General features: G+C 40.2%; 1 protein-coding gene across 5 annotated transcripts in view; it reads left to right on the forward strand.

Annotated features, from left to right (window-relative positions):
- The window catches only part of LOC109429174 (serine proteinase stubble), a 555,654-nt gene that overhangs the window by 236,042 nt on the left and 296,097 nt on the right, over positions 1-23,515 (forward strand). For all 5 annotated transcript variants that reach the window (XM_062856805.1, XM_062856807.1, XM_062856808.1 and 2 more), the window contains one exon: positions 6,151-6,221. The gene's annotated coding sequence lies outside the window, so the exon portion shown is untranslated. The remainder of the gene's footprint in view (positions 1-6,150; positions 6,222-23,515) is intronic.

Here is a 23,515-nt window from a genome sequence, read left to right on the forward strand (position 1 = left end):
TGCGACACATCAAAGAGCGGCTTTTTCGATAACCAGATGAACGGTAAGCAGGAAAATAGTTTCAGACTATATCTGAACCGGTTGTGTTCCGGAACCGGTTCCAGCTGTCCCGCTGGAAGTGGCCAATTGAAAAAAGTGAACCAAGCCGATGCATGTGACACATGGAAGAGCGGGGTTTTTCGATAACCAGATGAACGGTAAGCAAGAAAACAGTTTCATACCGTATCTAAACCGGTTGTGTTCCGAAACCGGTTCCAGGTGTCCCGTCGGAAGTGACCAATTAAAAAACCAAACCTATGCATGCGAAACATCAAATAATCAAAAATGTTCGTTAACCAGTTACACGGGCAGCAAGAAAATAGTCTCTGACCACACTTAAGATTACCGGCAGAGTTACAGAATCAGGGTTGGATCCATTGCTGAAATTACGCAGGTGAACAAAATCGATGCAAGCGATTAATATGTGTAAAAGAACAAAATCTTGATAAAAATTTAAGCGATCTTGTCAAACTACATCATTTTAGATTTCTGAGGCGTCATTAAATTTTATAGCACCAATCCCCTTCTGCGTCTAAAATTACTGCGAACAATTTTGATGCAACTGGTTGAGTCCTCCCGCTCTGTAACACGGTAGAAATTTGAATGGGCTTTAATAGGGGAAATTTCGATTGCTTGCACTTTTTTTTTTGTCAAACTTTACATGAATCTTATAACTAATGATAATAAAATATAGGCTAAAGTGCGCAGAAAAAAATTGCCGAAATGTCTTGATAATGATCGGCATCCAGTGCTAGTGAAGGTGATCAAGCAGTCAACTGAGAGATTTGATATTTTTCAGCTCGGCCCATACGTTTAGCATAGCGTCGGAATATGAGCCATCAATAAGTTTCCAAATTCAATTATGGAATTGATAAAATTGTTGCTTTTCTGAATGAGGCTGACACAAATTTTGATTTTCTCCAGAGGGGTCCCCCCTTGGAAATTTTGGTCGGAATTCAACATCTTGAAGAAGTGCACAAATAAATAAACTAATAGATTTATCAATTTTAAAGTGAAATTAGAGTCTTCCAGACGATTTTTTTTCATCAAAACCGATGAGTTAAGGCGAAACTGGAAACATTTCCTAATTTTTTTGGTTTTTGATTTTTTATAAAATAACGAAGCAATATTTTCAAAATCGGGTTTCGTGCACATGTTGAGTATGAATCAGGGTATATTCTGATTTTTTACGCGGTATAAAATGTTTTCGTTTTTGCAGAAACCATGTTTGAACAAAATTTCACAAAAAATGGTTTCTGCAAAAACGAGAAACATTTTATGCCGCGTAATTAAATCAGAATAAACCCTGATCAATACTCAACATGTGCACGAAAACCGATTTTGAAAATATTGCTTCGTTATTTTATAAAAAATCAGAAAACCAAAAAAATTAGGAAATGCTTCCAGTTTCACCTTAAGCGGTTTTGCTTAATTTTTTAAAGAATTTTTTCATCAAATACATTTATTTTTTATCAACTCTAACCCTCATTGACGAGTCAACGAGCACTGTGACAAAAGAAGAAAATGAGATTTATTCCGTTCTAGAGTATTCTCAGGATTTAGGAACACTTCGGCTTATGGCCGGAAAAAATGTTGAGTACATATTCGACGAGAAAGGCACTATCACCACTAGGTGGATTAACCTGGGTTTTTGTGAATAAAAAAATTGCATGTTTTCGTCACTTCTTAAATTAAAATTTAAATTAAAATTGTATTTTCTTTACATGAATTTCAAAAAGTTGTCCAACTGAATTTGAAGAAATTATTATTTTAATTTTAGGAATTACTTTGGAAGTTTCTGAAGGAATACTTAAAATTGAAAGAATTTCTTGTGGATGCAGAGAAACCATTCTGAAGAACATTCCTGTGGAGTTTCTCAAACAATTCCCAGAAAAATTTGAGAATTTTGATGTTGAAAAATTCTTAAAATTATTCATGGACAAATCCGTGAACGAATTTCCTGGCGAATTTCAGAAGAGAAGGGATTTTCAAAAGAGTTTCCTAAGTAAAGAATTAAAAATAAAACTAAAGGCATTCGTAAAGGAATTTCTGAAAGAGTGGAATTACAACCACAAAGATGTTTGAAGGATTTCCTTCTTCATCTTCTTCTTTTTTTAACCTTCTGCTTCTGCTTCTGAATCCGCCACTGTTTCTACTTCTGCTTCTACTACTGCTTCCCCTCATAATTCTGCTTCTATTATTTTGCTTCTACCGATGCTTCTGCTTCTGCCCTTGCTGCTGTATCTGTTTCTATATCTGCTTCTCATTCGGGTTTTATGCTTCTGCTTTTGCATCTGCATCCACATACAGCTGCATTTGCTTCTTCTTCTGCCTCTGCTTTTACTTATACTTCTGTTACTGCATCTGCTTCTGCTTTCTTGGCCATCCTAAGAAATAATATCACCAATATAGTAGTGTTACAAAGTGATTCCAAATATGGGATCACGGGAAACGCCAATTTCTTGAGGCCCGAGCATGTGAGAAAAAAAATAAAATGTGTTTTGTATTGTACGTCTCCATAGAAGCAGTACCAAGAATTCAATGACATTGCAAAATTCAGTGGTTCCCCAATCTGTTGTAACGGGCCACGAAAATCCTCCAACAGCAGACAGGGCTAGAATAAAGTGCAAGTATTTTTCAGAAAGGGCATCTCAAATGTGTGTGGGCATTTACAAGAACATATGTTCGTACAGTAACTCACTGCTACAAATCTGAGAAGACGAATCACTTGGAGTAGACAAATGATATTCAGCAGGATGATTTTGTTATACACTGGAATATCTTTTTATGCATATGACTGGGGGTGCAAAAAATAAAAATGTGCATACATTAACCTTCCGTAACTCGCGCGGTTGACTACCTGCGCCATCACCACGCTAATGCTGAGTACAAAAAGCGAGATTTTTTCAACGTGTTGTACAAAATACAACAGCGCGATCGCTCGAGGGTTAAAGAAGTTGTAAAAAGGGAAATTTGAGATGGGGCTAAGGTGATTACCGGAAAGTTCCCAGAGAGGGGGTTCCAAGGGTCTTAATGGACGTTTCAAGGGGTTGTTTCAGGAACCTGTTAAGGCGTTCTGTCAGGTTTTGTTGGCGTTTCAATGGGATTACGAGGAATTCAGGGACATTTCATTAGTATTAAGGGGGTTTCAGGGACGTTTTAAGTGGTTTTAAGGGCAATTTATGGGATCTCCAGAGCTTTTAGATGGCGTTACAAGGGGTTTGAGGGACGGTTCAAGGCTTTTCTGAGTCATTTCGGAGTGTTTCAAGGGGTTTCAGGAACATTTTAAGGGCGTTCCTAGAGGCTTTAGGGGCCTTTGACAGCACTTCAGGGGCGTTTCAAGGGATTTTCAGGCGCGTCAAATGGATTTGCGGAGCCTATTAAAAGCGTCCAAAAGGGTTTCAGAGGCATTTTAAATTAATTATGTTGATTTCGAGGGCGTTTCAATGGGATTACGGAGGGTTCAGGAGCGTTGCGAGGCATTTCAGGTCAGAGTCCCAATCAGATGGTTTCATAAGATATTGTGATAGAGTCTCTGAAAATCCGTGAAACTTCCTGAAATGCCTCCAAAATCTTCCTTAAATCCCCTCGAACTTAACTGCAATGCACCTGAGACCCTCCGAAACCCCCGAAACCGCCTTCGTAACGGCTCTGAATCCCTCCAAAAATACTCTGACACTCCCTGAAATACCGATGTAACGCATCTGAGAGTCTCCGAAACTCTCAAAACGTTCCTGTAACGCCTCCAAAGTCTGTGGAAAATCCTCTGAGACTCTCTGCAATGCATTCGAAAACTCCCTCAGGCCCCCGAAAACCCACCTGAGATCGCCTGGTACCTCACTGAAACACCTTGGGACCCCCTGAATCACCCCTGTAGCCTCCTTTTATTCTCTCCTATAAACACCCCTGACCGCAATTGCAATAGTTACCGTCATTATTAAATTTTATTATGCACAATATTGTACCGATTTTTCGTACCCTCTAAGCAGAATACCCTTTTCGAATGAATGTAATCAGTTTATTCACAATATTGGTACTGAGTAGCTTGCCCTCTTTTCATGCAGGGCATAAAAAGATGAATAACGTAAAAGTGTATAAAAGAGATTTTAGTGTACGTTCATATTCAAGAAGATAAATATATGCCTGTTGATTGGTGTACAGCCTGTATAGATGTTTTTTACATACCGCGCACCCTTATCGCCATCCTCATCGACCGATCGGCGCGATTCCTCTGATGATCCCGCTGGGAGCGAGCACGTCTGCTGCTAAACTTTGTGAACTTGCCCACTAACATGATGATGCTTGATGGGTGCAAAAAAGGTAAACCATATTATGCGGTTATTACGGTGTAGTGTGGTGGTGGTGCTGCTGCGGCTGCTGCTGCTGCTAGAACGGTAAAAGATTGGGAAGCTGTGCTGCTATCGTCCAGCGATCGATTATCGGCAATCTTTCGTCACCTCTCGCATGGAACACAGCAGCAGATGAAGCTACCATTAACTCTCTGTCTCTCTCGCAGTCGCAACAACCTACCGACCACCAAACCCGGTTCTGTGCCGGGCGGCAGAAATTCTTCGAAGCTCCCATGCTAATTACTGGGCCAGGAAATGTGAGAAGCTCTCCAAGGGGCAAGCGACGACACTTGAAACACTTGCGCGCAGGGACCATGATTGCTCCAGAATTACCGCCTCGGCTGGGTCCTCAACGGACCTTGTACGGGTTGGAGGTGTGAACTTGATCAGCTAGTTGAAAAACGGTCGGGTGACCGCCTTGCTTTGGCTTCCACACTTAGCTTAATTATGAGCTACTGGGCAAGAGCCTTCGTCTTTGGTTCTACAACTGGCCGCGGAATGTTTATAAAAGGAAGTTTGGAAGAGGCTTTTTTTATCGACCGGGTTGCATCTGGAGCACCGACTGCGCAGCGCAGCGCCGAGACTTGTTTATAGTTTTGAAGAACGTAAGCAGGGTGACGGATAAAATAACAGCGGTAAACGTACTGATTGAACCGTAAATAAGCTGCAGGTACCACGGACGGTATCTAGGTTAATGGGTTTCCTGGTTAAACCGACCTACCGATTTGGTCGGGCAAGCCCATCAATAACTTATGAGCATACAATATGAATGGCTGAGGACTTACTTGTACATATCGTGAGAATTTATTTCATACTTGCGTTATCATAAACACTGAATCATCAAGACATTTCAGACACAAACCCGCATATCCCAGTAGCCGCAATCAATACATTGCTCGTGATAAATGGAAAAGATTGCATAAACCAATCTGGCCTCGAGAGAAAAGCGTTCCTTACACATCAACGAATCGAGTTCATCCCGTGTGAAGCCGCCATCGATGCCCGTTCTACGTCAATTGGGTCAGCTGCCAAGATTCCGCTGAGCTGAGCTGAGGTGAGCCCCCTCGGCAAATGGATTAGTTTTAAATTTTGGCATCATTAGCAGTGCGCATTTTGGAGTTCAGCAGCAGCAACCGCATCATCATCCATATTTCGTCGGGATTGTTGGCGCTATTGTTGCTACAGTTGCGATATCTTAGAGCAGCCAGCAACACATGCTTTTTCGGCAGCATTTTAATCGCGAGAGCAGATGTTCCCACCGCTGCAGCCACCGTGGTTTTCCTGTTCGAAGGTTATCAGCTTTCTATTGTGTGGTCCATGGTGGAGGATCGAATGCCCCCCGTAACCGTAACGTGTGATTAGTCAATGCCGTTAATCGATGCTATTATGGGTGGGGTTATGTGCACTATGGGATGCATGACCAGCGAGACTTTATGGGAAACGAGATTCAAGTTTTGAGCGATGGTAGTATGAAATGATGCCATTTCCGTTGTTCCATCGGAAACAGAGGTTATGATTCATGAATATACCAGCCAATTGTTGCACAAAAAATAAATTTGCGAAAAATAAATCAACTTTGATTCAACGGAAAACGAGTCACCGATTCTGTATTAATTGTGTGGCTCTTTAGTCAAGTAAGACATGAAATAAGTAAAAAAATATTACATAGTTAATTTCAGTTAATTAGTTTAGTCGCTGAAAACATTTTGTGTCGAACTGTGTACACTATTTATCTATAATCTTTTTTTTTTTCTAATTACAGGTTCAACGAAATGCAATTAAATTAGCAAACTATACAACCTTTAAATGGAACCTAACTCTCGAGGCTGTCGGGTAAGTTTATGAAATTTCTTATTGTTCATCATTATATTCTGAAATGCATTGGCGTAGCTAGGATTTTTTCCTGCCGGGGCCCAGGGGGGGCCTGACTTGAGATGAATTTTAAGCGGGATGGTCGCCCGATATGTCATGCAAATCGGTATTGTAGTTTTGAGTAATCAAAATGACTGTTTTAGATTTGTTCATAGTCTCGTAAACTATATGAGTACGAACAATTCCTCCAAGATTTTTTTCCATAGCCTGCTTCAGTGATTCCATCATGGCTTCTTCCAGAAATTCAATCAAGAATTCATCTAAGGATTCCACTAGACATTTTTTCGGGGATTTGTCCTGGGATATCTTTAGAGGTTCATCCGGTAATTGTTCCAGTGCTTTTATCGAATTTCACCAGAGATCCTTTAAGGTATTTTTGCAGGTATTCAGAGATTTCTACAGGGATTTCTCCATATATGCCTTCCAGAGTTCCACTAGAGATTGCTCAAATAATTACATCTGGAATGATTCGAAGTACATATATCTGCAGCAATGTATTCCTGAAATTATTTTAGAAAATTTTACTTAAAGATTATTAAAAACTACTCCAAAAATTGCTTGAAAAATTTGTTCAAAAAACCCTAGTATTCCTTCAACAATTACTGCAGACATTGCTTTCTTCATTTTTTTTATACAGGAATATTCCTACAAAAATTCTTCCAGGTATTCGCTAAGAAAGCTCTCCTGAGATTCCATAAAGAGTTCTTCATGGGGTTGCTTCCGGGATTCCTCATCGGGTTTCTTCAGAAATTACTTCAAGGATTCCTCCAGGGATTCACCGGAAATTTCTTCTGTTATTCTTTCAAAAACGAATTCCGGGATTATTTTAAAAATTCCTGCAAGAACTCTTGTTGGGATTCCTTTGGAAACTCCCCCAGGAATTAATCCAGGATTTAAGGATTTCCTCAGGAATTTCAGCGGTTTCTTCAGTATTTCCCCTAAGAATTCTTCAGAAACTCCTCATGGAATTCCCTCAGAAATCGAACTTTGAATTTCATCAGGAATAAATCTTGAGATTCATCCAGGAACTCCTCAAGGAATTCCTTCGGAAATTCCTTCCGGACTTTTTTTCAAGAATTGTTCCAGGTTCTCTAAGATTCCATTCAGGCATTTCTCCAGGGACTCCTGCAAGAGTTCTACTAAGAATTTCTCCAGGAATTACCCCAGGTATTTCCTCAGGAATTCCTCCGGGAATTTATTCAAGAATGGATTCAGGAATTCTTTCATTATTTCCTCCGAAAATTTTTCCAGGGTTTCCTCCAAGAATTAATCCAGGAATTTCTTCTTTAGGGTTTCCTCTACACATTCCTCCACGATTTATTTCATTGATCCCTCCAGAAAATCCTTTTGCAATTCCTCTAGAAATTCCTCCTGGAACTCCACCAGAAATTCCTTTCTGAATTCCTCTAAAAATTTCTCCAGGAGTTCCTTCAGAAATTTCTCCATGGATTCCTTCCAGAATTCCTCTAGAGATTTTTCCAGGAATTCATTCTGGGATTCCTCAAGGTATTCATTTAGGCGTTCCTCCTGGAGTTCTTCCATGAATAGTTCCACGGAATTTTCCTAAGATTTCCTATAGAAATTTGTCCAGGGATTCCTCTCGAGGTTCCTCCAGAAATTGTTTCAGGGATTCCCCCAGGTTTCTTTCCAAGAATTCCCCTAGGGATTCTTCCAAGTAATTCTCTAGAAATTCCTCTAAGGATGTCTCCAGGAATTCCTCAAGAGGTTTCTTAACAATTATCCCAAGAATCCCTTCAGAAAGTCCTCCAGGAACTCACATAGGAATTCCTTCAGAAATTGCTACCGCAATTCCTCCAGGAATGGAAAAATTCCTCTAGAAATTTCTCTTGGAATTTCTTCGGAAAATTTCTCTTGGATTTTCTTCAGAAAATCCTCCAGTTATTACTTCCAAAATTTCTCTCGAGATTCCTCCAGGAATTCATTCAAGAATTCCTCCAGGAATTTTTCCACGGATAGCTCCACGGAATTTTCCCATAAAATCCTTTACAAATTTATCCAGCGATTCTTCCTGGGATTCCGCAAGGAATTTGTCCAAAACTTCCTGCAGGAATTTGTTCAGAACTTTCCAGGCATTCCTCCTGAGGTTCCTCCAGAAATTGCTTAAGGGATTCCTCCAGGGAATATTCCAAGATTTTTTCCAGGGATTCTTCCAAGAATTTCTCTAAAAATTTCTCCAAGCATTCCTCCAGGAATTTTTGAAGAGGTTTCTTCAGAAATTTCTCCTGGGAGTTTCTCCATGGACTCATCCCGGGATTTCTGAAGGAATGCATCTAGAGATTGCTGCGGGAGTTCTTCTAGAGGTCCCTTCCAGAATTCTTCTAAAACCTCCACTAGGAATTCATCTAGGAATTTACCCAGAGATTGCTCCAGGCATTAGTCCAGGAATTACTTCAGGGATTCATCAAGGAAATTCTTCAGGGTTACCTCCATGGATTTCTTAAGGAATTTTTCTAGTGATTCCTCCAGGAATTGATTCAGGCTTGTCTACAGGAATTTATCCAGAGGTTTCTTCAGGTATTCCTCCAGAAGTACCCCCAGTGATTTCTATAGGGATATCTCCAGGAATTCCTCCAGGATTTCTTCAGAAATTACTACCGCAATTTCTCCAAGAATTTATCTAGAAAATCCTCCATGGATTCATTAAGAAGCCCCCGAGAATTCCTCTCGGAGTTAATCCAAGAATTATTCCCATAATTCTTCCTGGGATTCCTGTATGGATTCCTCCTAAGATTTCTCTAGGAATTCTTTCAAATATTTTTTCAGGAATCCTCCAGGACATCCTCAAGGGATTTTTTTTTAAATTTCCCCAGAAATTCTTTCCGGAATTTATTCAAGAATTATTCCAGGTCAAGGATGGGAACACTCACTTGCAAAGAGTTACACTCACTTGCTATTTTCTCAGCTCAGAAGCGTGCAATCAAGAAACGATGTATGGACGACTTTTGCATTGTGGTTTTGTCTAAAACTTTGCCGAATTGAGTAGGGGTCGCACTGGCATACCAAAGTCGTGAGGGAGCTGCGAAGGCAACTCTCCACGAGGTGAATGTAAATTACACTCACCTCGTGGAGAGTCGCTTTTACAACTCTGTCACGACTTTGGTATGCGTGTGCGACCCCTACTCTATTCGGCAAAGTTTTAGACAAAACCATAATACAAAAGTCGTCCATACATCATTTCTTGATTGCACGCTGCTGAGCTGAGAAAATAGCAAGTGAGTGTAACTTTTTGAAAGTGAGTGTTCCCATCCCTGTTCCAGGTATTCCTCCTGGCATTCTTCCAGAATTTCATCCAGGCATTTCTCCAGGGACTTCTCCAGGAGTACCACGAATTTCACCAGGAATTACCACAGGTGTTTCTTCCAGGAAATCCTTCTAGGGTTTCATCCAAGATTCAATCCAGGAATTTCTTCTCCACGGTTTCCTCTATACATTCCTCCATGAATTATTTCATAGATCCCTCCAGAAATTCCACCGATGATTCCTCCAGTAGTTCTTCCAGAAATTCCTTCTGAAATTGCTCCTGGAACTCCCCCAGAAATTCATCTGGAAATTTCTCCTGGAACTCCACCAGAAATTCGTCTCAGAATTCCTCTAGGAATTTCTCTAGGAATTTCTTCAGAAATTTCTCCATGGATTCCTTCCAGAATTCCTTTAGAGATTCTTCCAGGAATTCATTGAAGGATTCCTCAAAGAATTGATTAAGGGATTCCTCCTGGGATTCCTCCATGAATAGTTCCATGGAATTTCTCCAAGATTTCCTATAGAGATTTGTCCAGGAATTCCTGCTAGACAAACTTGTCCGGAAGTTCCTTCATGAATTCCTCCTGAGGTTCTTCCAGGGATTCCTCCAGGGTTCTTTCCAAGAATTTTTCCAGGAATTCCTTAAGAGGTTTCTTCAGAAATACCCCAGGAATTCCTTCAGAAAGTCCTCCAGGAATTCATATAGCAATTCCTTCAAGAATCCTCCAGGAAATCCTCCAATGATTCCTTCAGGAAATCCCCCCAAAAATTTCTCTGGGAATTTATCCAGGAATTATCCCAGGTCTTCCTCCAGGATTTCATCGAGGCATTTCTCCAGGGACTCCTCCAGGAATTCCACCAAGATTTATCCCAGGTATTTATTCAGAAATTCCTACAGGATTTTTTTTTCAGAAATTGATCCAGGAATCCCTCCAGGAATTTCTTCGGAAATTCCTACAGCATTCCTCAAGGAATTTCTGCAGGAAATCCTTCAGAGATTGCTGCAGATATTCTTTCAGGAGATTATTCAGGAAATTCTATAGGAATTTTTCCAAGGGATTCCTCCGGAAATTCTTGCAGGTTTCCTCCAGCAATTAATCCATGAATCTGAATTCCAGGGATTCTTCTAGAAATCCGTTCAGGAGTTATTTGACGGGTTCCTCCAGAAATTCCACCAGGAATTCTTCCAGGAATAAACCACAAATTTCTTCAGGGATTCCTCTAAGGATTCTTCCGTAAGATTCCTCCAGTAATTCCTCCAAGAATTCCTCCTGGAATTCCTCCTGGAATTCTTCCTGAAATTCCTCCAGAAATTCCTCTGGGAATGCTTCTAGAAATTTATCTTGGAATTTCTTCAGAAATTTTTATAATGTTCCAGGCTGTACTCCAGGACTTTCTCCAGGGATGCCTCCTTCAGAAATTTCTCCATTAACTTCTCCAGGGATTCCGCGAGAAATTTGTCCAGAAAATTCTCCAGGATTTCTTCCGAAAATACATCTAGGAATTCCTGCTGTGATTTCTCGAAGAATTCCTACATGGATTCTTCCAGGAATGTGTCCAGAAATTCCTCCAAGGATTCATCGAAATTTTTTTCTATTTATTTCTAAAGGGATTTCTGATGCGGATTCTTCAGTTTTTTTTTTCCTGAAATTCCTCGCATAATTTTTCTTCGGATTCCTCCAGGTATACTTTCAGAAATTTCTCCAGAGATTCCTGCAGGTATTGCTCCGAGAATTCCTGTAATGGTTTCTTCCGAAATTTCTCTCGGGATTTTTTCAAAAAACTATTAAGCGAATAGTTCAAAATTTTCAGTAATCCGTTCATAATCTTTGTCAGGAATTCACCTCAGGGTTTTTTTTAGGATTACTTGTAGATTTTTTGAATAATTTGAAAGATTTCTAGAGGAATTCCTCCAGCGATTGGAATTCTTCTAGATAATTTTAGAGGAACACAGAAGCCAAGAAATTCTCCAAGATGTCACCTAGGAATTCTTTCACCATTATCTCCGAGAATTTTTTTTTTATGTCTTTATTTATGAGATTTTCAGCCCGAGGCTGGTTCATCTCAGTCTCCGAGAAATCTTTAAGAAGTCCAATCATGAATACCTTCAAGATTACCCATAGCAGCACAAGCTTTTAAACATACTAAAACTTCCTCAATGACCATTTTTATTTGTGCATTGTTTAATAGACGCACATATACCTCTGGCCCACGAAATAAAAGAAATTAATAGTGACCGGCTAGAAATCACCTCCAGCATGGTTTTAACGAATACACTCGCATTTACGCTTCAGCTACATGGATAATTTATTATTATGTGACGTCTATTCTCACTAGGAATTCAAAAACTTTTGCTGGAATTCCATTGCAAATTCAGCCCATTTTTTCCCACAGGATACTTGAATCCCACAAAGAAGCACTTAACCATATTTTGCAGTAATGCTGCTAGAAAATTCAAAGATTTTTAAAGATACCCATCAAAGAATTCCTGGAAATTATCATTTAGATGTAATTTCTCAGCGATTCAAAAAAAGAAGATGTACAAAGCATTGCTATTTATATAATTCTGGTTATATAGTATTTCCAAACTAAACTAATCAATTACATATACCATTTTGAACAATGATCTTGTAAAGAGTGACAAGTTGAGAATAGTCTCCAATAACTGTCAATTTAAGCTCATATTATGCCAAATAAATGTCTATTATAGATCTATGTTTATCACCACGACAGTGGTTTTAAGATTTTTTTCTAATTTCCATATATAAAGTCGTGACAATTTTCTGGGGGGGGGGGGGCTGGCCCCTCAGAGCGCCGTTGAGCTAGGAGAGCAACGTCATCAGCCAATTCGAAGTCATTTAGGTACTCCATAGTAATGAGCTGCCACACCTTCCCACGATTTGGTTCACGGTCAATCGCACCTACCAGGATCCGGTCGATTACGATGAGGAACAATAACGGTGATAGTACACATCCTTGCCTCACTCCAGCAACGACCCGGATGGGATCGAACAAAACACCGTTGTGCAGTACATACTCTGCAGAAAAATGCTTTGTACTGTGCTTCAATGAGGCCGATGATTTTCTCATTGAGACCCTTGCGCCGGAAGGCTTCCCACATGTTTTCGTGATTGAGACGGTCGAAAGCTTTTTCGTAATCAATGAACACCACAGAGAGCCAAATAGCGCTGATGGGCTACGGCTTTGCACCCCGTGTTTTCACTCGCTCTATCGCGGCTTTGGCGTTCCTTCGCTCCTCTATATTCCTCCAGGTATCATCTGTGATCCCCGGTTTTTTCGGGTGCTCCTCCTGTCGCTGGATCCTGGCAATGCGCAGTCGGATCTCGCCGATCAGGAGATGTTGGTTGGATGCAATGTCGGCGCTACGTTTGTTCCGCACATCAAGAAGGCTACGTCTCCATTTTCGGCTGATGCAGATGTGGTCGATTTGATTTTCCGTGACGCCATCACTGGTCGATGAGGAAAGTGCGATCCCCCAATCACCATGTCATTGTTGCCACAAAACTCTACAAACAGCTCTCCGTTTTCGCTCATTTCTCCGAGTTCTCTTTATCTTGCAGTTCGGCAGCATCGGTTGACGCGTAACATTAGATCATGGTAAGGTTCCGAATCGTGTTCTGAATCTGGCTACAATTATCCTCTCATTAATATTTTCCTACTTCATGAGTGCAGAGTGGGCGTGAGCGCTAAGCAGGAAACCAACTCCACGATGGCGAGGAGCTTGTTCGCTTCGTAGACCAGAGTGTAGCAGAATTTGACCCGACGCCAATCTGTGTTCTCCAAAGTTCGGCCAACGGACTTCGCTCAGTCCTAGGATCTCAAGCTTTATACGGCATGCTTCATTGGCTAGTTGTGCCAGTTTACCCTGCTTGGCTGGGGTAATATTTTCCAAGTTCCAATTCTTGTCCGTTGTTTCGCGCTTAAAGTCGTTGCCGTTGAATCAGTTCGTAATCTTTCATTTCATACTCAACCGCTGGATGCCAGAACAGACGCTGTTTGAGCCGCACCTGCTTGGTGAACAGACGCTCGAGACGTACCTCCTCAATCTAGCTGAAGTCAGAAGGACAACAGTGCCCGGGCTGCACTACCAGCTAAGCACACAACTCTTAGCTGGCGGTCTTTGTCATCGCTTGACCCGTGGAAGCATGAGGTAGGAACTTGTGAGGATCAGAGCTATGCTGGACGCTCTCCTTTTCGACTCACCGTTTGCAGCCCGCAGAAAGGCCCTAAAGAGACAAAAACATGTTTGTTAACGCAAAGCAGATAGATGCTTTTCAAATGTTAAGCTATTGAATATATCCATACCATGAATTTCAAAACTATTACCAGAACAATCAAATTATAACTGTGATAAAACACAAATAGCGCTTATTAGCTTTATTGTCGATAGTACAAAAATGGGAGCACTTTGCTTACGATGGGCTTCGGTTCCTTACAACTGACGAATACGTCTAAATGTCTTTGAACTACTTGAACATATAACTGCAGCCAACCGTGGTGTAGCAAGTCAATCAAATTAATTATGATCAAATCCTCCACGATCACATAACCGATCGCACTTTCCAAATTTCAATAAAGCTATCATCCCCATAAAAACATAATCGCCCATAATCATTAATGATGCAATGATACATGCAATTGCATGTAATCGCCGTTCGATCAAATTACCACCCAACAGCAAATCGTTGAACCGCTCAGGTCAAATGTTTTGACACCGGCACCGGCCGACAATGTGAGTTGCACGAGCGCGCATCTCCATTCCTAGCTCCGATGAAGATAATTTCATCCAACAACCCCACCAACGCAGTGCAGGCAATTTTCGCCTTCTCATCGCAGCCCAGCATAGTGATATCACTTTCACCCTCCGTCTTAGTCGTCGTCGTCTGTGCAGTCGTGATTGCGAAATGATAGATACTCACTTTCAATCATTATATGCTAAATCGCAGACTTTCAACACATTCCTACACTCTTCTACAACCAGCAAGCTACGAACAGCGGATAGAGTACCTTCTTGATGCTCCCCCAACCAAATCGGATCTCCATGCGATGATGATTGGGCTCGTACCTACAACACATCATCTTCGCGGCTTTTGAGCGTCGTCGTCGTCGTCGTTGTTGTCGTCGCGTCATTTATTGTTATTATTATTATCATCATCATTAGTGTGACTCCCTTTTTCCCATTCCCATTCATCGCGCTTCTACGCTGGTCTCGCAACGCTTTGTACTGATGCCAGGGTTGCCAGGTTTGCTTATATAAAATTATAGACCAATTCTTCCCTCCAAGAGTGGCTGACCCAATGAAAAGGAACAGTAGCCACACATCAATATCCTCATGCTCATAATCCTACCATGGACAGAGTACACACTTCGAAAAAATCTTGTAATTTTGTGTCATATAAGTCCGACATATAAAAGCAACACATTTGACGCAAAATTGTGTGCGATCTTATTTTTACAGGAAACGGAAAATGTTTGATTCATGTAATTTTACCACAACAGCTCAGCGCGTTGGCTGCTTGTATACATGATTGAGAACTGTGCTATTTATAGCACCGAATATTGAAACTAAAAAAATACAAAAAGTTTCATTCGGGAATCGAACCTCGATCCTCAGAGTGTCAGTTTTTGATCTTGCTCTCTCGGCTGACTCACCACGTTGAAGGGATGGCAGTCGAAGATGAACAACTTCTATAGGGTGCGGGCACCGGTTTTGGCCAGTCTAAGGTAAATCATTTTTTAAAAAATAACCAATAATCCTATAAAAACAACCAATGCGTCAAATAAAAGGTTTCAATATATATTTTGAAGGAAAAATGCAAAAATCAAGTGAATTTCTTATGGGAGTGGCCAAATTAGAAGCACCCTGGCCAAAATAGATATATGGGAGCAGATTTTTTAAGGAAATATATTTTTTTCATCCAGTTTTTAATCAAAATGTGTGGTTTTCACAGCTGTAATCATCATATTGTATTAGGATCTACTAGTAAAAATTAAATTTACGCCGGTTTAGATCGCAATAGGCTCAATACCGTACTATGGCCAAAACTCCGGACTGGCCAAAACTGAAGCTTCTACCCTACCATAAACAAACTTGCCAGTTCGGCTGTCGCGTCGTCACTGCTGGCGTGTATGTATGTACTGAGGAGACAGCCATCATCGCAGCCAAACAGACAGCCGCCTTCTGATTGACTGAGCGTGGCTGTTTTCGTTTACCACTCCACCGGCTGATGGCAACGGATTGTCATTTCCAGGTTTGTGGCTCAACTCGGTGTTAAATTTATGAGCGATTTTCATGCTGTTTCACCTTCGTAATAAACAAATTTCCAATCGACTGCAGTCTTCATCTGATTTTGTAAAGTGCTGTTTGACAGTTCAACATCAGTAATCATTATGTTTCTGTAACATATCGCGTAAATTTACAGCATAGAGAACTAAATTATCAGTTCTGTGATTTAAAATTATGGCTGGAAGAACTCAAACAATATAAACTTAATACGTACGTCACAAAAGGTGTAAAAATGTGGCACATTTATGTTTATGTCAAAGCTTTTTCAGGCAGTTCGATCAATTGTGTCACTATTAAAATTGAGATTTTTTTTTAGTGTGTGGGAGCACTACTAGAGCAATTATAACTGACAGCTGCAAAGTTTGTACAACGTCTAAATGTATTCTATTTTACTAAATTGATCTGGTCTTGGTGCTACTCAAGGAGTTCTTGGAGAAATTCAGGGCAAGAATCCATGGAAGGATTTCCTGAGGAATTTTCGAAAGAATCTCTCAAAGTCCCCAAAAGATGTTCTAAATGAATCCTCGGAAAGTTCCTGGAGAAATACCCGAGAAAAGTCCCGAAGCAATTAATGGAAAGATCTCCAACTAAAGGATCCCTGATTAAAAATCTAGAGGGCCTAGTTAAAGAATTCCTGAAGAAATTCCAGACAAAATCCTGTAGAATGAAATGCGTAAAGATGTCCTCAAAGGAATTTCTACATATTTTTTTGAGAAGTCATCGAAAGAAATTTTGAAAAAATCCACCAACTTATTCTCTTGGAAGTTTTTGAATTCTCAGAGTTTTTAGAATTTCTGGAAAGATCTCCAAAGGAAATATTATTGGAGGAATCTTAAATGAATACCTTTTGGAATTTCTGAAGAAGTACACTAATCCTCTTATGAACTGATGGTGGAAGCCTTGCAGGTTTTATGATAGAGTTCTGGCAATTGAAAAAAAAACTGCATAAATCCGAAAACAAAATCATGATAATGGCTCTAATTGTAAGAATTTCACTGGCAAGCTCTCCAGGATTTTCGCTGTCAGTTTCTGTACCATGAACTCCAACAGAAAAAGAACACAGTAAATTCCTCTAGGAATTCCATCAGCAATTCCTCCAGAAGTTTCGCTGAGAACTGCCCCAATAGTTGCTCCGGAAGTACACGCAGAAGTTGCAACAGCACGCCTAGAACACTTCAAGCAGTGACGCCGGGATTTTATGTAGGATTTTGACGGACAAATTTGCAGTGAACTTTTAGCGAATTGTTCCAAGAGCTGGAAACACGTCTAGGAATTTCGCCTTGAATAAGAAGATTTACAAGAGCCTTCATGAATTTCTCTTTAAGCTCAAGGAATTTCATCAGGAGTTCCGATGGAACTTTTTCTAAAATATTCACCGGGAATTCTTCCAGCAGTTTCACCGGACATTTCCTTAGAAGTGATGCTGAGGATTCTTCTGGAAGCTTCTATGAGATTTTATTTTCAAGAGTTCCACCGGGAACTTCGTCCTAAAAGAATGAGTTAGATCAGGAATTTCTTCAGATATTTCACCGGAAATGCCTCTAGGAGTTACCCTGGGAACTACAGGACATCTGCCAGGAATTTCTTCGTGGATTCCACCCAGGATTTCTGTAGGAGTTCATCGGAAATTTTTTTAAGAGTTCCACCGGGGTTTTTTAAAACTTCCACCAGAAATTCTATTAGGAACTCCGCCGGGAAATCTTCTTATGATTTTCTAGAAGTTCCCGTATTAATTTTACCAATAACGAAGTCCACCCGAAGTTCCTCGTCGAGTCAGAGTTCCACCCGGAACTTATCTGGGTATTTGAACTGAAATTCTTCAAGATGTTCTACGGGATATTTTTCAAGAAGTTCTACTGAAAGTTCTCCACCGAGAGTTTCACCGGGAGGTTCATGTAGGAATTCTCTTAGATGTTTTCCAATTCAGGGGTACAGGTGCAAAAGGTCAACAAGTTCTTTAAACTTCAAGCTTTTCGGAACTTTTTTAATATTGTTTTTACGTTGTTCAGAAAAATAACAATAAATCGGAGAAAATTTGCGTTGATTTTGAATCACCATACATTTTGGGCTCTATCCCATTTGGCATAAAGGCCATTTGGCATAACAAATATCATGCACATTCTTATCAAGAAGGCTGTTCTTCGTGTTATGCCAAACGGCATTATACCAAATGGCATTATGCCAAATGGGGTAGAGCCTACATTTTGTATGGGACGAAAAATTGGTGACAAACTTTGAGCTTCATTTACTAGAAAGTAGGATTTTGTCACTAACACCCCTTTGCTTCTAACCCCCTCAATTATTTTTTCGGATTTTTTTCTAAAATTCTTCTGGAATTGTTACAAAATTCTTCGGAATTTTTCTAAAATTCTGCGGAATTTTCCCAAAATTCTACAGGAAATTTTCCTAAGTTCCTTTGGATTTATTTTATTTCGAGATTCCTTTGGGATCTCTTCCACATATTTTTGCAACTATTTCATACAGTTTTGGGCATACCACGAATTCCTTAGGAAATTATTTCAAAAACATCTTCATGATCTCTTCCGTAAGTTCTTTTTCTGGGAATTGTACAAGCTGATTCTCTTCAAAATTCTTATTCTTCCATGAATTCCTCCAAGAACATTTCCAGCAGCTGCTCTGGGAAGTCTTCCAGAAGTTTGTTATATATTTCCTCCAGCAGTTCCTCCGACAATTTGTCTGGAAGTTTCTTCGAAAATTGTTCCAGAAAATCCACTGATTTTTTCCTGAAAAATTCACCAGAATATTCCTGAAGTTTCTCCGGTAAGCCTTTCCAAAACTCATCGGAGAATCCTTTGGATAGTTCTTTCAGGATTTATTGTAAAAGCTTCCCTGAGAATTTTAGGAGATTCTTCGGGAACATTTCCACAAGTTTATCCGGGAACTTATTTAGAAGTTCTTCTGTGAATTGTTTCAAAAGCTTCTCGGGGAGTTATTCACTATGTTTTTTTTTAGAATTTTTCCAGAAAATCTTCTAGAATGTATTTTGAAGATTCCTCCAAGAGTTCGCCCGGAAATACCTCAGAAATTTCTACCAAATGTCTCTTCAGGAATTCTGCCGGAATTTTTTCCAGAAATGGCTCCAAAAGTACCTTCGGTAATTGTTCTACAAATTAGAAGCTCTTCCGCGATCTATTTCAGAAGACCCAACGAAAACTCTTCTACAAACTCCACCAAGAACTTTTTCTAGCAATTGCTTTGGGAATACTTAAATTTGCCTGAAAGTTTCTGTGGGAATGGTTCCAGAAATTCCTCTCAGGATTCACCCGAGAGTTCCTCCTGGATCCCGGAAGTTTCTCTTTCTTTTAAACTCATCAGAGAATTTTTCGGATAGTTCCTTCTTGTAAAAGATCCCGTGGGAATTTTAGGAGTTATTTGGGAGCTCTTTCACAAGTTTCTCCGAGAACTTATTTAGAAGTTTTTGCGTCAATTGTTTTAAAAGTTTCTCCGGGAATTCTTCTATGTGATTTCTCTGAGAATTCTTCCAGCGGAACCTTTCGAATGCCTATAGAAGTCTCTCCAATGAATTCTCCCAAAAATACCTCTCTTCCAAAAGTTCCTTCAGGAATTCTACATGAAGTTGCCCCAGCAGTTCTTCCAGGGTTTTTCAGAAGTTTCTCTTGGAATACTTTCCAAACCCTACACAGAATAACTTCAGATAGGTTTTGGGTATTTTTCCAGAAATATCCCATTAAACTTTGGCAGTTTCTTCGGGAACTCTTCCACAAGTTTCTCCGGAAGCTCAATTAGAAGTTTTTCCGAACTTTCTCTGAAAGTTTTCACAGCAGTTGCTTCATGAGCTCATCGGATAACTTTCTAGGAGTTCCGCCGAGATTTTTTTTTAAGAATTCCATCGGGAAATCTTCCTCTGAAAATGCCTCGTAGAAATTTCACCAATCAGAATTCCTTTGTGATGTCCATCGAAGAAGAAGGGAATTTCTCAATATGTTCCAACGCGGATTTCTCTAGCAGTTTCACTGGAAGTTCTCCTATAAGTTTAGCCGGCAACTTCTCTAAGATTTCCGCTGGAAATTCATCTAGGTATTCCAACGGAAATCTTAGAGATTAGATGTTCTTTCATAATGACTTCCCAACGTTCTTTCAAAAATTGTACACCAAGATTTAAAACTTTCTACTGGAATTCTTTCCATAGTCGTACCGATGTTTTTTCGGAGAGTTTTTTCCGTCATAAATCCATCCGTCATACAGTATGCGGCAGGAAAAAATGCGAAAGTGTTTTTCAACTTCAAACCTCATTTTCGTCCATTTGACATTAACCAATTTATGTTTCAACGTTCCATGATCCATAATAGGCTAGTTTTCTGAAAAGTTAATTAAAAAATTTCCCATTTTGGTCACAAACCTTTACAGGGCGGCGCCTGAAGATGAAGACAACCAGAATTTTCAAACCGCAGAAAATCGCACAGGTCGCTAAATTTCGTATCTGATAAATCAAATTTTTTGATTTTCTCTACAATATCATCAAATATATGTACTTATTTCATCTGCTATGTGAAACTTCATGGCTCTGGATCAGTGTGGTCTGGTTGTTCATCGAATTTGAGCTAATTTTGTTACTATTATAGTCATTTTGTTTAATGACCATTGGGCGCGCAGTTTATTGATATTCGCTAGTTAGGCCTACATTATCACATGTTAAACATCAAATGTGTTCATTTTTATTTTTCAGTGCTAGAATATAGACATTGACTGATACACTGTCATGAAAAAATAGTCATATTTATCCTATATTTAGCGTGTAATAGTGCCTTGAACTTTTCGCATTTTTTCCTGCCGCACCCTGTAAATCCATCCGAAACTACTGCAGCTTGTAGTTTCTTCCAAAAGTTCCTTCAGGAACTCAACCGGAAGTTTCCCCTGGCATTGCTCCAGAAGCTGTTTCGGTAATTCTTCCACAATCTAAAATTTCCTCTGTGATCGATTCCGCAAATTTGGAAATACTTTCCGAAACTCATCCGAGAATCCTTCGGATAGTTGCTTCGGGAATTCTTCCACAAGTTTTTCAGGGAATTTTAGGAATTCCTTCGAGAACTCTTCCAAAATCTTCTTCGAGGACTTGTTTATAAGTTTTCTCGTGAATTGTTCCAAATGTTTCTCCGGGAATTCTTCTGGATGCTTTCTGAGAATTCCAGCTGATCTTCTAGGATCCCTTTTGAAGAGTCCTCCATGAATTCTCCCGGAAATAGCTCCGGAATTTATGCCAAAATTTCTTTCTAGAATTCTACCGGAAGTTTACCCGGGAGTTGTTACAAAAGTTCCTACGGTGATTGTTCCACAATTTAAAAGCTCTTCCGTGATCTATTTAAGAAGATCCATCGGATATTCTTCCACAAATTCCTCTAAGAACTTTTCTAGCAGTTGCATCGGGAAGTCTTCTTGAAGTTCTTCTGTGAAGTAATACAGAAGTTTTTTCTAGATTTGTTCCAGCAGTTCCTCCAAGAACTTGTCTGATTTTCGAGAATTGTTCCTGAAATTCGTCTCAGAATTCTTCCGAAATTTCCTGCAGGATCTTCCGGAAATTTCTCCGGATTTTTTTTCCAAATTTTTTTCGAAAATCCTTCAGAAAACCCATTGGCTATTCTTCCAGTAATTTCCCTGGGAATTTTATCAGTTCTTTTGGAAACATTTCCACAAGTTTCTCCTGGTACTTTTCTAAAAGTTCTTTCGTGAATTATTCCAAAAGTTTCTCCGGGATTTTTTTGCAGCAGTTCCTCCATGAGTTGATTGAAAATCTTTCTAGAATTCAAGAATTCAAGAATCTTGAAGAAGTTTCGCGGGGAGTTCAACTGGATATTTTTTTCTGGGAATCATTTCGGCGGATCTTCTCGAAATTCTTTCAAGAGTTTTCCCTTAAATTCTCCCGATAATACCTGGGGCTGTCCATAAACCACGTGGTCATTTTTTTGGGACTTTTCAACCCCCCCCCCCCCCCCCGCGTGGTCATTAATCCATACAAAATTTTTTATTCGTCCATACAAAATGGTCATTGGCCGAACCCCCCCCCCCCCCCCCCCCCTCTCATGACCACGTGGTTTATGGACAGCCCCCCTCAGGAGTTTTTTTTTTCTAAAAGTGCCTTCAAGAATTTTATCGGAATTATCTCCGGGCAATATTCCGGAAGCTCTTTCGGTAATTCCTCCACTATTTTGAAGTTCGTTTGTGATCTTTCCCAGTAGATCTATAATAAATCTTTCCAAATTCTTCCACGAGATTCACCAAAATAAATTCTAGTAGTTGCTTAGTGAAGTCTTTTGGAAGTAGCTTCGTAATTCCAGGACTACTTCCGAGAATTCAATTGGAAGTTTCTATGGGAATGGTTCCAGATATTCCTCTCAAAATTTCTCCAAAAGATTCAGAAGTTTTTCTTTTTTTTCCAAAACTTTTTCGAGAATCCTTCGGATAGTTGCTGCAAGATTTTTTCGAGAAAATTTTTGAAGTTCCTACGTGATCTCTTCCACGAGTTTGTCCGGAACTGATTTAGAATTTCTCCCATGAATTGTTCCAATAGTTTCTCTGGGAATTTTCACAGCAGTTCCTCCATGACCTCTTCTTGAAGTTCCTTTGGGAGTTCTTCTGGGAATTCTGACGCGTTTTTTCTGGTCGTTCTTTCATTCTTTCTGTGAGTATTCTCCTGGAAGTTCGTCCGAGGAGGTAACTCGTAAACTCTTAATTGGCAAGTACCTACGAGGGTCAATTAACACCACTAGATTATCTTTCTGCCGTGTGCAGCATCGTTGTCTCATGTTCTAAGGGGATTCCTATTAACATGGGACAACTATGCTGCACAAGACTGCCTACACATTTGAAGAAAAATAAATTGATCACATTTGTTGACGATGAATTTGGCAACCCTGTTGCGCAGCGCCGCCGTTGTTGTTCATCGCTAACCCGTGAAGGTAAAACTACTTACCAGATGGAAAGATGCAAACTTACTCTCCACTGACAAAGCTGCGACAGCTCAACGCCATCAAACCCGAAACCAAATCTCCCAAGTCTAATGGGGAGAGGGGGAGGAACAGTCGTGCTCACCGGCCGCGACAGACTTATGATCATCGTAGAAATCTATAACAAACAACTTTGAACCTGATGGCGGAGATCTCTAGGTGGGTTATAGGTAGGTAGGATCGTGAAAAGCGCACGTTAAAAGCAGCATAAGGTTCGTCGTTTGTTCTGGCGTTGAATGCGTCGTCGGTCGTTTCGGCCCTCTTTGGTAATAACTGTGGCACGGCACGCTGGCCGCCGCGCTATGATGGCTGGTGGCGTGGTAGCGTTAAGCTCACTGACTGCTTGCGAGCATAAACCGAGGCATATTTCAGGCCGCTCAATGGGACGCGCGGTGTTGGATTGATTTATGCTTTGTTTATGTTTATGTTCCTTCCTTGTCATCCATTTTCATTGCTTGATGGGAAAGGTTGGCGGAGGGGTGAGAAATGAAGGGATGGGTCTGAGTTTTTTTGTGGAGTTGTGTTTATTTCCTTACCTCGGACGTTGACGTTCGAGTTTGTCTTCCAGTTTCGTTTGTTTGATTACTTCATTTAACATGTATTTGTGTTTATTTGGATGGCATTTCGTTTGCTCGCCGTGGTATGTTATGAATGGGTTTATAATCGCATCGCATTATGGTAATGGACAGGTGCTGTTGTTACTT

This window comes from Aedes albopictus, chromosome 3 (assembly GCF_035046485.1).
Source record: "Aedes albopictus strain Foshan chromosome 3, AalbF5, whole genome shotgun sequence".
NCBI classification, from domain to species: Eukaryota; Metazoa; Arthropoda; class Insecta; order Diptera; family Culicidae; genus Aedes; species Aedes albopictus.